Raw genomic sequence first — 16,799 nt, 5'->3', positions numbered from 1 at the left:
AGAGCCTTCATCCACATGGGTCAGAATAAAAGTGAGACAAAGAAGAAAGAAAGAAAGAAAGAAAGAAAGAAAGAAAGAAAGAAAGAAAGAAAGAAAGAAAGAAAGAAGATAAAATAAAATAAACTAAGATAAAAAATTAAGTTATTAAAATAAAAAATAATTATTAAGAAAATAATTTTTAAAAGAAAAGAAAAAAGAACTGGACAGTTAGAACCCTAAGACAAATGGTGAAAGCAAAGCTATACAGACAAAATCTCAAACAGATACATACACATGCACACTCACAAAAAGAGGAAAAGTGGTAAAAATAATAAATCTTGCTTTCAAAGTCCGCCTCCTCAATTTGGGATGATATGTTGTCTATTCATGTATTCTACAGATGCAGGGAACATCAAGTTGTTTGTGGAGCTTTAATCTGCTGCTGCTGAGGCTGCTGGGAGAGATTTCCATTTCTCTTCTTTGTTCGCACAGCTCCCACGGCTCAGCTTTGGATTTGTCCCCACCTCTGGGTTTAGGTTGTTGGAGGGCGTCTCTTCTTCATTCAGACAGGACGGGATTAAAGGAGCAGCTGCTTTGGGGGCTCTGGTTCACTCAGGCTGGGGGGAGGACGGGGTGTGGATGTGGTGTGAGCCTGTGGCGGCAGAGTCCGGTGGGACATTGCTCCAGCCTGAGGCATGCCGTGCATTTCCTGGGGAAGTTGTCCCTGGATCACGGGACCCTGGTGGTGGCGGGCTGCACAGCTTCCCCAGAAGGGAGGTGTGGATAGTGACCTGTGCTCACACACCGGCTTCTTCATGGCGGCAGCAACAGCTTTAGCATCTCATGTCTGTCTCTGTGGTCCGTGCTGTTAGCCGCAGCTTGCGCCCGTCTCTGGAGCTCCTTTAAGCAGCATTCTTATTCCCCTGTCCTTGCGCACCAGGAAACAAAGAGGGAAGAAAAGTCTCTTGCCTCTTCGGCAGGTCCAGACTTTTCCCCGGACTCCCTCCCGGCATACCATGGTGCACTAGCCCCTTTAGGCTGTGTTTACGCCACCAGTCCTCTCCCTGTGATCCGAAACCCGAGCCTCAGCTCCCAGCCCCCGCCCACCCTGGTGGGTGAGCAGACAAGCCTCTCGGGCTGGTGAGTGCTAGTCAGCACTGATCCTCTATTCGGGAATCTCTCTGCTTTGCCCTCCACTCCCCTGTTGCTGTGCTCTCCTCCGCGGCTCTGAATTATCCCCCCTCCGCCACCCACTGTCTCCACCCCTGGAGTGGCTTCCTAGTGTGTGGAAACCTTTCCTCCTTCACAGCCCCCTCTCACTGGTGCAGGTCCTGTCCCTAGTTTTTTGTCTCTGCTTTTCTTTTTTTTTGTTTTTGCCCTACCCAGGTACGTGGGGAGTTTCTTGCCTTTTGTGAGGTCTGAGGTCTTCTGCCAGCGTTCAGTAGGTGTTCTGTAGGAGTTGTTCAACGTGTAGATGTATTTCTGGTGTATCTTTGGGGAGGAAGGTGATCTCTGCATCTTATTCTTCCGCCATCTTCCCGATTCCCCTTATACTGCCTCTTGATTTATCCCTTGAACCTTCTCTTTTCCCCAAAGCTCAACATCTTTTCCACTTGCTTTATGCTGACTTTCATCAGAACCTGAACACTGAAGAGCAAAATATCTTTATTTTAGAATACAGTAGGCAAAGTACATACCTAATTTCCTAAAGAGGCTACTTTCAATACTCTTTTTCTTTGTTTGAATTTGTGCAGAACCTGGGGGTTCCCAAATATCTTTCCAAGTATTCAAGGAAGAACTCTAAGAAAGGAGACAAATCTTGAGCATGTTTAAAACTCATCAGCTATATTGCAGTCCTAAGTAAATAACTCCACCTTTCCTTTTTCAGTTTCCCCTCATTTAATTTGTACTTTCTGGCACTTGCTGGCTCTTCTGAATTATACATTAGACTGGAGTGTTCAATCCATCTGGTATGTCACACAGCACATAAATTTGACTACAAAGAATTATCTTGTTACTGGTGATTCTGAAAAATCTCTAATTACTTTCAGCACACATTCCCCTGGTTGATTTTCAGTCTATTTCTTTACTGGAAATCACTGTCTAGCCATTGAGAAGGCATGTTTTTGCTAAAAAAGAAAAAACGTAAAAGGGAGGGAAAAGAGCTATGTGATTGGATGCCATCCAGGAAGTGCATACATAGCTTTAACTGTAACGGAGTATAATGGCAGCCTTTTTCTGAGAGGATCTAGGGTCAGTGCTCACAGTTTTCTGTTTTCAGTTTTAGTGGGAGAAGTCTGTGCTGGCTTCTCACATAAAATGCACTGCTATCATCATCTGCCAAGATGCTAACTGAAAAGATCCATTATTTTGATATTTAATACCTTATAAATTATATGGAGATTGTGTTGACTGACATGGACATCTGGAAGGATGGTCAGGAATTTTTTTCCTAGGTCAGGTAGACTGAGTGACTGCCTGTTTGTTCATCAATGGCCAATTATGCATTCATAGAGAAAAAGTCTTTTCTCAGCTGCTGGTCAGCTAACCTCAGGGGAAATGGGATGGCTGGATTTGAAGATGGGATACAAATGAGCAGTGGCCATTTGGAATTTATATGGAAAATGTATAGCTGTCTGTTCCCTAACAGAGTTGAATTGTGAGCTGGCCGGTTCTTGAAGATACAGATGAATCCCATCTTGGTTAAGCAGAACTGAAGGTACCTTCAGAGGCTTTCTCACCTTCCATATTGGCTGTCTCTGCCAGCTGGAGAAGGTGCATTTCTCTTGAACATTGACCAGAACTTATCTCGTTTCTGATCAATGACTCCCAATTTACTCCCAAACTCATCTCAAGAAGAGAGAGATGAGAGAGAGGGGGAAGATGGTGGAAGAGTAAGAAGTGGAGATCACCTTTCTCCCCAAAGATACACCAGAAATACATCTACACATGGAACAACTCTTACAGAACACCTACTGAACGCTGTCAGAAGACCTCAGACCTGCCAAAAGGCAAGAAACTCCCCACGAAACTGGGTAGGGCAAAATAAAAAAGAATAAACAGAGACAAAAGAATAGGGATGGGACCTGCACCAGTGGGAGGGAGCTGTGAAAGAGGAAAGGTTTCCACACACTAGAAGCCCCTTCATGGGCAGAGACTGCAGGTGGCAGAGGGGGGGAAGATTCGGAGCCACAGAGAAGAGTGCAGCCACAGGGATGCGGAGGCCAAAGAGGAGAGATTCCCGCACAGAGGATCAGTGCCATCCGGCACTCACCAGCCCAAGATGCTTGTCTGCTCACCCACTGGGGCGGGTGGGGCTGGGAGCTGAGGCTCAGGCTTCAATCGGATCACCGGGAGATGACTGGGGTTGGTGGTGTGAAGAGAGCCTGCAGTGGGTTAGTGCATCACGGCTAGCTGGGAGGGAGTCCGGGGAAAAGTCTGGACCTGCCGAAGAGGCAAGAGACATTTTCTTCCCTCTTTGTTTCCTATTGCGCGAGGAGAGGGGATTAAGACCGATGCTTAAAGGAGCTCCAGAGACGGGTGCAAGTCGCGGCTAAGAGCGCGGACCCCAGAGACGGGCATGAGATGCTAAGGTTGATGCTGCTGCCACCAAGAAGCCAGTGTGCGAGCACAGATCACTATCCACACCTGGCTTCCAGGGAGCCTGTGCAGCCTGTCACTGCCAGGGTCCCATGATCCAGGGACAACTTCCCCAGGAGAACGAACAGCACGCCTCAGGCTAGAGCAACGTCCTGCCGGCCTCTGCCACCGCAGGCTCGCCCCACATCCGCATCCCTCCCTCCTCTCGTCCTGAGTGAGCCAGGGACCCTGAAGCAGCTTCTCCTTTAACCCTGTCCTGTCTGAGCGAAGAAGAGACACCCTCCACTGACCTACACGCAGAGGTGGGGCCAAATCCAAAGCTGAGCCCCAGGAGCTGTGCAAACAAAGAAGAGAAATGGAAATCTCTCCCAGCAGCCTCAGAAGCAGCGGATTAAAGCTCCACAATCAACTTGATGTACCCTGCATCTGTGGAATACATGAATAAACAATGTGTCATCCAAAACTGAGGAGGTGGACTTTGAGAGCAAGATTTATTATTTTTTCCCCTTTTCCTCTTTTTGTGAGTGTGTATGTGTATGCTTCTGTGTGAGGTTTTGTCTGTATAGCTTTGCTTTCACCATTTGTCCTAGTGTAATATCCATCCATTTTTTTTCTTTTCAAAAATGTTTTTCTTAATAATTATTATTTATTTTAATAACTTTCTTTTATCTTAATTTATTTTATTTTATCCACTTTCTTTCTTTCTTTCTTTCTACATTTTCTCCCTTTCATTCTAAGCTGTGTGGACGAAAGACCCTTGGGGCGGAAGCCAGGAGTCATTGCTGTGCCTCTGAGGTGGGAGAGCCAATTTCAGGACACTGGTCCAGAAGAGACCTCTCAGCTCCACATAATATCAAACAGAGAAAATCTCCCAGAGATCTCAATCTCAACACCAGCACCCAGCTTCACTCAACGACCACCAAGCTACAGTGCCAGACACCCAATGCCAAACAATTAGCAAGACAGGAACACAACACCACCCATTAGCATAGAGGCTCCCTAAAATCATAATAAGTCCACAGACACACCAAAACACACCACCAGATGTGGACCAGCCCACCTGAGTGACCAGATCCAGCCTCATGCACCAGAACACAGGCACTAGTCCCCTCCACTAGGAAGCCTACGCTACCCACTGAACCAACTTTAGCCACTGGGGACAGACAACATAAAAATGGAAACTACAAACATGCAGCCTGAAAAAAGGAGACCCTTAACACATTAAGATAAGCAAAATGAGATGACAGAAAAACACACAGCAGATGAAGCAGCAAGATAAAAACCCACCAGACCTAACAAATGAAGAGGAAATAGGGAATCTACCTGAAAAAGAATTCAGAATAATTATAGTAAAGAGGATCCCAAAGCTTGGAAATACAATAGAGAAAATGCAAGAAACAGTTAACAAGGACCTAGAAGAACTAAAGATGAAAAAAGTAACGATGAACAACACAATAAATGAAATAAAAAATGCTGTAGAAGGGATCACTAGCTGAACAAATGAGGGAGAAGAACGGATAAGTGACCTGTAAGAGAAAGTAGTGGAAATAACTACTGCAGAGCAGAATAAAGAATGAAAAGGACTGAGGACAGTCTCAGAGACATCTGGGACAACATTAAATGCACCAACATTCGAATGATAGGGGTTCCAGAAGAAGAAGAGAAAAAGAAAGTGACTGAGAAAATATTTGAAGATATTATAGTTGAAAACTTCCCTAATATGGGAAAGGAAATAGTTCATCAAGTCCAGGAAGCACAGAGAATCCCATACAGGATAAATCCAAGGAGAAACATTCCAAGACACATATTAATCAAACTGTCAAAAATTAAATTCAAAGAAAACATATTAAAAGCAGCAAGGAAAAAATGACAAAAAACACAAAAGGGAATCACCATAAGGTTAACAGCTGATCTTTCTGTGGAAACTCTGCAAGCCAGAAGGGACTGCAAGCACATATTTAAAGTGATGAAGGAGAAAAACCTACAACCAAGATTACTCTACCCAGCAAGGATCTCATTCAGATTTGGTGGAGAAATTAAAACCTTTACAGACAAGCAAAAGTTGAGAGTACAGCACCACCAAACCAGCTTTACAACAAATGCTAAAGGAACTTCTCTAGGCAAGAAACACAACAGAATGGAAAGAACTGTAATAACAAACACAAAACAATTAAGAAAATGGGAATAGGAACACACATATTGATAATTACCTAAAATGTATATGGATTAAATACTCCTACCAAAAGACACAGACTGGCTGAATGGATACAAAAACAAGACCCATATATATGCTGTCTACAAGAGACCCACTTCAGACCTAGGGACACATACAGACTGCAAGTGAGGGGATGGGAAAAGATATTCCATGCAAATAGAAATCAAAAGAAAGCTGGGGTAGCAATTCTCATATCAGACAAAATAGACTTTAAAATAAAGACTATTAGAAGAGACAAAGAAGGAAACTACATAACGATCAAGGGATCGATTCAAGAAGAAGATATAACAATTGTAAATATTTATGCACCCAACATAGGAGCACCTCAATACATAAGGCAAATACTAACAGCCATAAAAGGGGAAATCGACAGTAACACATTCATAGTAGGGGACTTTCACACCTCAATTTTGCCCATGGACAGATCATACAAAATGAAAATAAATAGGAAACACAAGCTTTAAATGATACATTAAACAAGGTGGACGTAACTGATATTTATAGGACATTCAATTCAAAAACAAAAGAATAAACATTTTTCTGAAGTGCTCATGGAACATTCTCCAGGATAGATCATATCTTGCGTCACAAATCAAGCCTTGCTATATTTAAGAAAACTGAAATTGTATCAAGTATTTTTTCCGACCACAATGCTATGAGACTAGATACCAATTACAGGAAAAGATCTGTAAAAATTACAAACACATGGAGGTTAAAGAACACACTACTTAATAACGAAGTGATCACTGAAGAAATCAAAGAGGAAATCAAAAAATACCTAGAAACAAATGACAGTGGAGGCACAATGACCCAAAACCTATGGGATGCAGCAAAAGCAGTTCTAAGAGGGAAGTTTATAGCAATACAATCCTACCTTAAGAAATAGGAAACATCTCGAATATACAATCTAACCTTGCACATACAGGAATTAGAAAAGGAAGAACAAAAAAACGCCAGGGCTTTCCTGGTGGCACAGTGGTTGAGAGTCTGCCTACCGATGCAGGGGACACGGGTTTGTGCCCCGGTATGGGAGGATCCCAGATGCTGCTGTCAGCTAGGCCCATGAGCCATGGCCGCTGAGCTTCCGTGTCCAGAGCCTGTGCTCCACAATGGGAGAGGCCACAACAGTGAGAGGCCAGCATACCACAAAAAGAGCAAAAACAATAAAACAAAACAAAAAAAACCCAAAGTTAACAGAAGGAAAGAAATGATAAAAATCAGATCAGAAATAAATGAAAAAGAAATGAAGGAAATGTTAGCAATGATCAATAAAACTAAAACCTGGTTTCTTGAGAAGATAAACAAAATTGAGAAACCATTAGCCAGACTCATCAAAAAAAAAAAGAAGACTCAAATTGATAGATTTGGAAATGAAAAAGGAGAACTAACAACTGACACTGCAGAAATACAAAAGATCATGACAGATTACTACAAGCAACTCTATGCCAATAAAATGGACAACCTGGAAGAAATGGACAAATTCTTAGAAATGCACAACCTGCCAAGAATGAATCAGGAAGAAATAGAAAATATGAACAGACCAATCACAAGCACGGAAATTGAAACTGTGATTAAAAATCTTACAACAAGGAAAAGCCTAGGACCAGAAGGCTTCACAGATGAATTCTATCAGACATTTAGAGAAGAGATAACACCTATCCTTCTCAAACTCTTCGAAAATGTAGCAGAGGGAGGATCACTCCCAAATTCATTCTACAAGGCCACCATCAGCCTGATACCAAAACCAGACAAGGATGTCACAAAGAAAGAAAACTACAGGCCAATATCACTGATGAACATAGATGCAAAAAATCCTCAACAAAATACTAGAAAACAGAATCCAACAGCACATTAAAAGGATCATACACCATGATCAAGTGGGTTTTTTTCTAGGAATGCAAGGATTCTTCAATATATGCAAATCAATCAAAGTGATACACCATATTAACAAATTGAAGGAGAAAAACCATATGATCATCTCAATAGATGCACAGAAAGCTTTCGACAAAATTCAACACCCATTTATGATAAAAACCCTGCAGGAAGTAGGCATAGAGGGAACTTTCCTTAAATATAATAAAGGCCATATTTACAGACCCATAGCCAACATCATCCTCAATGGTGAAAAACTGAAAGCATTTCCACTAAGATCAGGAACAAGACAAGGTTGCCCACTCTCACCACTCTTATTCAACATAGTTTTGGACGTTTTAGACACAGCAATCAGAGAAGAAAAGGAAATAAAAGGAATCCAAATCAGAAAAGTAGTAAAGCTGTCACTGTTTGCAGATGACATGATACTATACATAGAGAATCCTAGAGATGCTACCAGAAAACTACTAGAGCTAATCAATGAATTTGGTAAAGTAGCAGGATACAAAATTAATGCACAGAAATCTCTGGCATTCTATACACTAATGATTAAATATCTGAAAGTGAAATCATGAAAACACTCCCATTTGCCATTGCAATAAAAAGAATAAAATATCTGGGAATAAACCTACCTACGGAGACAAAAGACCTGTATGCAGAAAATTATAAGACACTGATGAAAGAAATTAAAGATGATACAAATAGATGGAGAGATATACCATGTCCCTGGATGGGAAGAATCAACATTGTGAAAATGACTCTACTACCCAAAGCAATCTACAAATTCAATGCAATCCCTATCAAACTACCACTGGCATTTTTCACAGAACTAGAACAAAAAATTTCGCAATTTGTATGGAAACACAAAAGACCCCGAATAGCCAAAGCAATCTTGAGAACGATAAAAGGAGCTGGAGGAATCAGGTTCCCTGACTTCAGACTATACTACAAAGCTGCAGTAGTCAAGACCATATGGTACTGGCACAAAAACAGAAAGATAGATCAATGGAACAGGATAGAAAGCCCAGAGATAAAGCCACACACATATAGTCACCTTATCTTTGATAAAGGAGGCATGAATGTACAGTGGAGAAAGGACAGCCTCTTCAAGAAGTGGTGCTGGGAAAACTGGACTGTCACATGTTCAAGTATGAGAACAGAACACTCCCTAACACCATACACAAATATAACCTCAAAATGGATTAAAGACCTAAATGTAAGGCCAGAAACTATCAAACTCTTAGAGGAAAACATAGGAAGAACACTCTATGACATAAATCACAGCAAGATCCTTTCTGACCCACCTCCTAGAGTAATGGAAATAAAAACAAATATAAAAAAATGGGACATAATGAAACTTCTAAGCTCTTTCACAGCAAAGGAAACCATAAACAAGACCAAAAGACAGCCCTCAGAATGGGAGAAAATATTTGCAAATGAAGCAACTGACAAAGGATTAATCTCTAAAATTTATAAGCATATCATGGAGCTCAATAACAAAAAAACAAACAACCCTATCCAAAAATGGGCAGAAGACCTAAATAGACATTTCTCCAAAGAAGATATACAGAATGCCAACAAACACATGAAAGAATGCTCAACATCATTAATCATTAGAGAAATGCAAATCAAAACTACAATGAGATATCATCTCACACCAGTCAGAATGGCCATCATCAAAAAACCTAGAAACAATAAATGCAGGAGAGGGTGTGGAGAAAAGGGAACACTCTTGCACTGCTGGTGGGAATGTGAATTGGTTCAGCCATTATGGAGAACATTACGGAGGTTCCTTAAAAAACTACCAATAGAATTACCATATGACCCAGCAATCCCACTACTGGGCATATACCCTGAGAAAACCAAAATTCAAAAAGAGTCATGTACCAAAATGTTCATTGCAGCTCTATTTACAATAGCCCGGAGATGGGAACAACCTAAGTGCCCATCATCGGATGAATGGATAAAGAAGATGTGGCACATATATACAATGGAATATTACTCAGCCATAAAAAGAAACGAAATTGAGCTATTTGTAATGAGGTGGATAGACCTAGAGTCTGTCATACAGAGTGAAGTAAGTCAGAAAGAAAAAGACAAATGCCAAATGCTAACACATATATATGGAATTTAAGGAGAAAAATGTCATGAAGAGCCTAGGGGTAGGACAGGAATAAAGACGCAGACCTACTGGAGAACGGACTTGAGGATATGGGGAGGGGGAAGGTTGAGCTGTGACAGGGCGAGGGAGAGTCATGGACATATGCACACTAACAAACGTAGTAAGGTAGATAGCTAGTGGGAAGCAGCCGCAAGGCACAGGGATATTGGCTCGGTGCTTTGTGACAGCCTGGAGGGGTGGGATAGGGAGGGTGGGAGGGAGGGAGACGCAAGAGGGAAGACGTACGGGAACATATGTATATGTATAACTGATTCACTTTGTTATAAAGCAGAAACTAACACACCATTGTAAAGCAATTATACCCCAATAAAGATGTTAAAAAAATAAAAATAAATGCTGGAGAAGGTGTGGAGAAAAGGGAACACTCTTGCACTGCTGGTGGCAACGTGAATTGGTACAGCCACTATGGAGAACAGTATGGAGGTTCCTTAAAAATGTACAAATGGAACCACCATAAGACCCAGCAATCCCACTACTTGGCATATACCCTGAGAAAACCATAATTCAAAAAGAATCATGTACCAAAATGTTCATTGCAGCTGTATTTACAATAGCCAGGAGATGGAAACCACCTAAGTGTCCATCATTGGATGAATGGATAAAGAAGATGTGGCACATATATACAATGGAATATTACTCAGCCATAAAAAGAAATGAAATCGAGTTATTTGTAGTGAGGTGAGTGGACCTAGAGTCTGTCATACAGAGTGAAGTAAGTCAGAAAGAGAAAGAAAAATATTGTATGCTAACACATATATATGGAATCTAAGAAAAATAATGTCATGAAGTACCTAGGTGTAAGACAGTAATACAGACCTACTAGATAATGGACTTGAGGATATGGGGAGGGAAAATGGTAAGCTGTGACAAAGTGAGAGAGTGTCATGGACATATACACACTACCAAACATAAAATAGATAGCTAGTGGGAAGCAGCGGCATAGCACCGGGAGATCAGCTCGGTGCTTTGTGACCACCTAGAAGGATGGAATAGGCAGGGTGGGAAGGAGGGAGACACAAGAGGGAAGAGATATGGGAACATATGTATATGTATAACTGATTCACTTTGTTATAAAGCAGAAACTAACACACCATTGTAAAGGAATTATATTCCAATAAAGATGTAAAAGAATAAATAAATAAAAGAGGCAGTATGGAGCAAGAGCCTTAAAGTCATACAGACCTGGTTTCCCATACCGGTTCTTCCACTTTGATTCATTCAAAAAATATTACTTGAGTGTCTACTATGTACTAGATATTGTACTGAAAAAGAGCAACATGATTACTGCCCTCATGGAACCTACATTTTATGGAGAGTGATGTAGACAGACACTGAACAAATGAATTAAAAAGAAAAATATCAGAGAATTCTATGAAGAAAATTATAATATGATAAATTGATAAGAGTAACTGCATATCTACTCCAGATTGGATGATCAGGGAAGGCTTCTCTGAGGAGGTGATATTTGAACCTGAATGATGAGAAGGAGCTAGCCACATGAAGACCTAGTGGAAAAGTACTCTAAGCAGAGAGAACAGCAAAGGCAAAGGCCCTAAGACAAGAATGAGCTTCACTTATTAAATAATGGAAAGAAGACCAATATATCTGGAATTCAGGTATGAAGGAGAGAGTCGTTAAGAGATAAGGTAGGGGAATAGATATAGGCTTGATATTGGGGGCCCTACCATGGTTAGGTGCTGGATTTCATAAAGACCTACTCATTATCTATGAGACTTCGGGCAAGTTCCTTAACTCTCTGTATCTCAGTCCCCTCGCTTGTGAAAGAGAGAGATAATATGAGTACTTACCTCACAAGATTGTTATGAAGATTAAAAGAGATAATATTTGTAAAGAACAGCACCTGACACATAGTAAGCATTTGATAGTTATTATATATTAGAACAAGTCTCTTGGTAGCTGATTCAAATTATCCCATATAAATATGGATATATAAGTCTTGGTTCTACCTTCGATTGGCTGTACGACTTTGGGCATGTTACTTAGGCTCCCAATGCCTCAGTTTTGTCATCTTTAAAACAAGATCATAGCATTTTGTGTGCTTCTTCCTGATACATATTGAACATTTGAAATATTTCCATTAATATTGCTATTGTTATTATTCAAACTCTTTCTGGCCTCACGTGGGAATAGGCAGCCACTTTTGTGGAATGTTTTCAAAGGAACTTAAAAGGATTCATTATCCCTAAAACCTCTCTCTTCTTCTCCTTAAAGGCTGAAGTTCCAGCATTAAAATTGTCTTCCTCATGCTTAAGACCCATAGTCTTGGATGGACAAAGCAGTATTGTTTAAGAACACAGGCTTTAGTGACATACAGAACTAGGATCAAATCAGACTGCTACTTATTAGTTCTATGGCTATTTTAAGTTTCTTCAGCTAATTGAGCCTCAGTTTTATCAACCGTAGAATGAAGCTAATCATAAAACCTCTCTCATAATATTGTAAAATAACACATGTAAAGTTCTTAGTACAGTATCTGGGACTTAGTAAGCACCTTCATCCATATCAGCATTATTATTAAGTACTGTTAGTTCTGGCACAACATCAGTGAGTTTGGAGTTCCAGTCTTAGAACTATCAGGGACCTCAGAGGTAACTAACAACCTGCTCATTTTACTAATAATGGAACTCAGTCACAAAGAGAGGAAGGGACTTGCCCAAGTTCACACAGTGAGTAGGAAAGTGGAATATAAAAACCAGATTTGGGTTTCCAACCCAAATCTCTTTATTACAGCACAGAGTTAGTATTCAGATCCTTTTCTGGGAGCATGTTTTCCTGAAAGGAATGATGGAGAGAAAGAGTCAGAGAAAGTGACAAAGACAGAGACAGAGAGACAGATAGAAAGCAAGTGAGCCTCTTGCTGTAAGATGAAGCCTGAGGGGAGAGGAGGCTGAGGCCATGACATTATCAGCATTGCTGACTGAAAGTTGCCTATGCCTGGGTTTTCATTAACCTTTTGAGATCTCTGTGGCTTGAGCAAGAGCATAAACACCCAAAGGTAGACAGAATAACTACAGAATTTAGACAATTCAGGGCTACATAACTCCTTTGAAAACAAACATTGGTAATGTGATGTTTTAAAGTCAGAACTTTTTTGCACTTCCTTACATGAATTGTTAAGTATAGCATAAAATTAATTTTAATTACTTATTTAGGGAGAGGCATACTCCTGTTTTTAATGTTTATGATCTTTAAAGTTTTAATCCAGTATGCTGGGAGCCCGAAATTTGGTTTCAGGTATGTGTTCTCCTTTACTTCGCTGCATAGCACTTACTATCATCTGTCATATTACTTTTAGCTTATTTATTTGTTTTTGGCTATGCCTGATATGACTCAAGAACATAAGGTTTAAAAACAGTTTTTTTCTGTTATTTTCACCACCACATCCTCAGTGCCTGGAAGGATGTCTGGCACATAGTTGGTGTTCAAGAAATACGTTGACTAAGTAAATGAATGAATTCTTGGTCCCTAGGAATTCCCCCAGCCTGTTTCTCAAGAACCTCAAACTGCCTTGAATCAAGGCTAGTCCAGAATCCCAACTGAGAAAGGTGCCCCCTAGTTTTGGCCTTGACACCACCAACTTGAGTAAGGAAGGTAAAAAACTGAGCAGACAGTTTATCCTAGACTAGTAGTGGGAATGAGGGCTCTTTGTAATAAGCATTTCACCTATAAGATCGGAGCTCCTCCATGATAAGTAAGTAGGAAAGCTGGTTGCAAGGCACACACAAGTCATTCCAATCTTAGAGCTTGCCTGGCTTCCCTCACTGCCACATTTTAGGCTTCACACTGGCTCTACTCCTCTACCCTCTTGGACTCAGTACCTCTCTGGGTGCTTGGGAGAGAAGAGCTTCATTCCCCACACTCAGAGAGAGAAAGAAGGGAAGCAGTGGGAAGTATATAGCTACGCAAAACTCTGAATACAAGGGGAAATTTTTATTCAGTAACCACAGGCAATTTTGGAAAATAGGGCTGTCTGGAGGAAGGCAGTGTACGTTTTGGACTCAGTGGTACACAGGGTAGTGTCAAGAGAGTGGGACAAGAGAGTTGCAGTACAGAGGCTTTACCAGAGGCTCAACAGATGATTCACCATTTACCAGGACAGTCATCTCTACCCATCCCAACCCTGCTTCAGTCATTTGAATTAACCAGACTCCTTTTATAAGATGCAAACAACAAAGGGAGGATTAAAAGCAGTGGGTGAAGGGGTCAATCATTGGCAACTTGTAAATCTGTTCAACGTGTCACTGTCTTGACAGACGTTTATGTATTGTTTTCAGTCCACAAAGAAGCACTATTTCTGTAAGAGGTAGGGAGAGATGTTAAAGGGCCACAGGAAAGACAGGTAGAGAGTTTGGGAAACAATAGCAAACATAAGGTACAGGGGTTTGGGGGTAGAGACAGAGGTGGAAGAAAGCTAATAAGGATGTGACACCAATAACATGTCCCCATTTTTTTCTGAGGATCTGATCTAGAAGGTCACTAATCACAAAGTTCTTATAATTTTAAACATAGCCTAGGGCTAATCATGCTGGTCGTGATGTTAGAAAAGGCAGTGTTTGATGTCATCACATGGGGAACCAATACACAGAGTTGTTTATGAGATGCTGACATTGCTTTCCCTGAGAGTTCGAAGGCATGGGGACAATGACTATGAACTCCCTGTGCTGCTACTCTGGGACCACCACCTGTTTTAGTTATTGATCAGTCAGCCACCTATTTCCAAAATCTTCTAATTGTTGTCAGATTTTTTTTCTCCCCTGACTTTCCCCAGGCCTCCCAGTCATCCTAGGATGTTTCCTCAAATCTGAGAAATCAGATTCAAGAGTCAGCTTGGCAATAAACTCCAAATAAATCAAACCAACTTAACCTTTCAACTTGATCTCTGAAAAGTCACCCATGGATTTGCCATTTGCAACTCCGCATTAGTCTTTAGACAGCCTCCAAAACAAAGTACTGGAATTGGTTTGAGAACAAATATACTTTAATAAGTTCTTTCTTGAAGGATGGAGGAAAGATAATAGAAAATTGTCTCTGGGTGCCCACAAATAAAGGCAAAGTTGAAGGTTCCCTTTTCTCCACATCCTCGTCAACATTTCTTGTTTCTTGTCTTTTTAATAATAGCCATTCTGATAGATGTGAGGTGGTATCTCACTTGACTTGCATATCCCTGATGATTAGTGATGCTGAGCATCTTTTCATGTGCCTGTTGACCATCTTCCTTGGAAAAATGTCTATTCAGGTCTTCTGCACACCTGAAACTAATATAATATTGCATGTCAATTGTAATTCAATAAAAAGGGAAAGTTGAATAAATAGTTGACCAAAGTATAACTGCTAGATAATCCAAGTGTATTTTATTACATTTAATAAGCATTTAAAATCCAAGTTGTAAATACAGTTGAATGATTGCTTTTGCTTTTAAATGTAAAATAAAAGGCAATTTTACATTTAGTTTACATTACATTTTGTTGGTTACATTGTTAACATGACAAAAATTTTTATTATTAGCAAGTTATATTAACTATAAAATTGGAAATTAAGATAAATTGAAATATGGAAAAGTAAACAAAACTAAATATGGAAATTACACAAAAGGAAACTGGTTTATTGATGTATTTTATGTCAATTTGGTTAATATATCCTAGTAAATGGTTTGGTGTCATAATCTTCAAATTTCATAATTTTGAGAGTCCAGGGCACAAACAAAAGTTCACATATAGTTTATACTTACAAGAAACAGAAAAGAAAGAATACCAAAAGAAAAAGATTATTCATACTTTGATTACTAATTTGATTTTACAACATAACTTAACAACCAAACTTTACCTAACTTAACCTAATTTCATCTAACTCAACCTAATGCCTTACATATTCTATCTATTGCATGTTTATTTTTAGGACTTTAGATCATGAGGAAAAAGTAATGCCATTTTTGAGAATTCATTTTTATTATTGTTCTATTGTTTTAGCCTTTTTTTCACTTAGTTCGTAACCCAGGCACAGATTTGGTGGTTTTTAAAATTACATTAGGCTCTTGGATTTTTATATAAAAATCTTAGTATTTTTATCTAAAAATCTTAGTATTTTTAAATCTACATATGTCAGAAAGAAAAACAAAGGTTAATGAGAGTTTTAACAATTTGCTTATTGCTTTAAAAGTTTTACTTTTTTGTCATTGTTGTACGGTTTTTAATCTCTCCCTGGCACAAGTTCAGCAACTTACAAGATGCATTGTTCCTAAAAGTTTTACTTAAAAATCTTAGCATTTTAAAATTATCACATCTCCAAATAACTTAAAAATCGAGTAAAACATATTTTAAGAATATTTTGGTTTGGTTTTGTAGTGCTTTAATTGTGTGTGTGTAGTAGGCATGCAGGATATTTATTTCCACTGCTTCTTATATGAGAACAAATGTAGCATCTTTCAAACTATACCGTGCTCAGAAGTTTTGTTTATAGGTCTTAATATTCTTAAACCTACACTTCATCCAATAAATAGTAAGAGATTATAAGGATGTTTTTGTTGCTTTTGTTGTTTAAGTTAGTTATAAAAAATGTTTTCTTTTTTGTATACCTTTAAATATTGATTTTAATTGCTCTTGAACTAGATGCCAGTTTAGCAGCTTCCTAGCTGCATTTTAATTCAAAGCGTCATATGAAAGTTATAGCTGTTTGTAAGTTTGAAAAATGCTCAGAAAAAAAAGTTCTAAGTTTTTTTTGTGTTTTTTGTTGTTGTTTTCTAAGGGGTCATTTTGTTTTATTTTTTCCAATGAGGTCCTGACCTGGGCACAAATGTAGCAGATTTCTACCTGTATTGTACTCTAAAATTTTTTACAAATAATTCAATATTTTTAAGTTTACATATACTCAAAAAATAAATAAAATATTAATGCAAGTCTTAGGAATTTTTTGTTGGTTTTACCATTTTGCAAT

Source organism: Phocoena sinus, chromosome X (assembly GCF_008692025.1).
Source record: "Phocoena sinus isolate mPhoSin1 chromosome X, mPhoSin1.pri, whole genome shotgun sequence".
In the NCBI taxonomy this organism is placed as follows: Eukaryota; Metazoa; Chordata; class Mammalia; order Artiodactyla; family Phocoenidae; genus Phocoena; species Phocoena sinus.
This window is presented reverse-complemented; position numbering follows the sequence as displayed.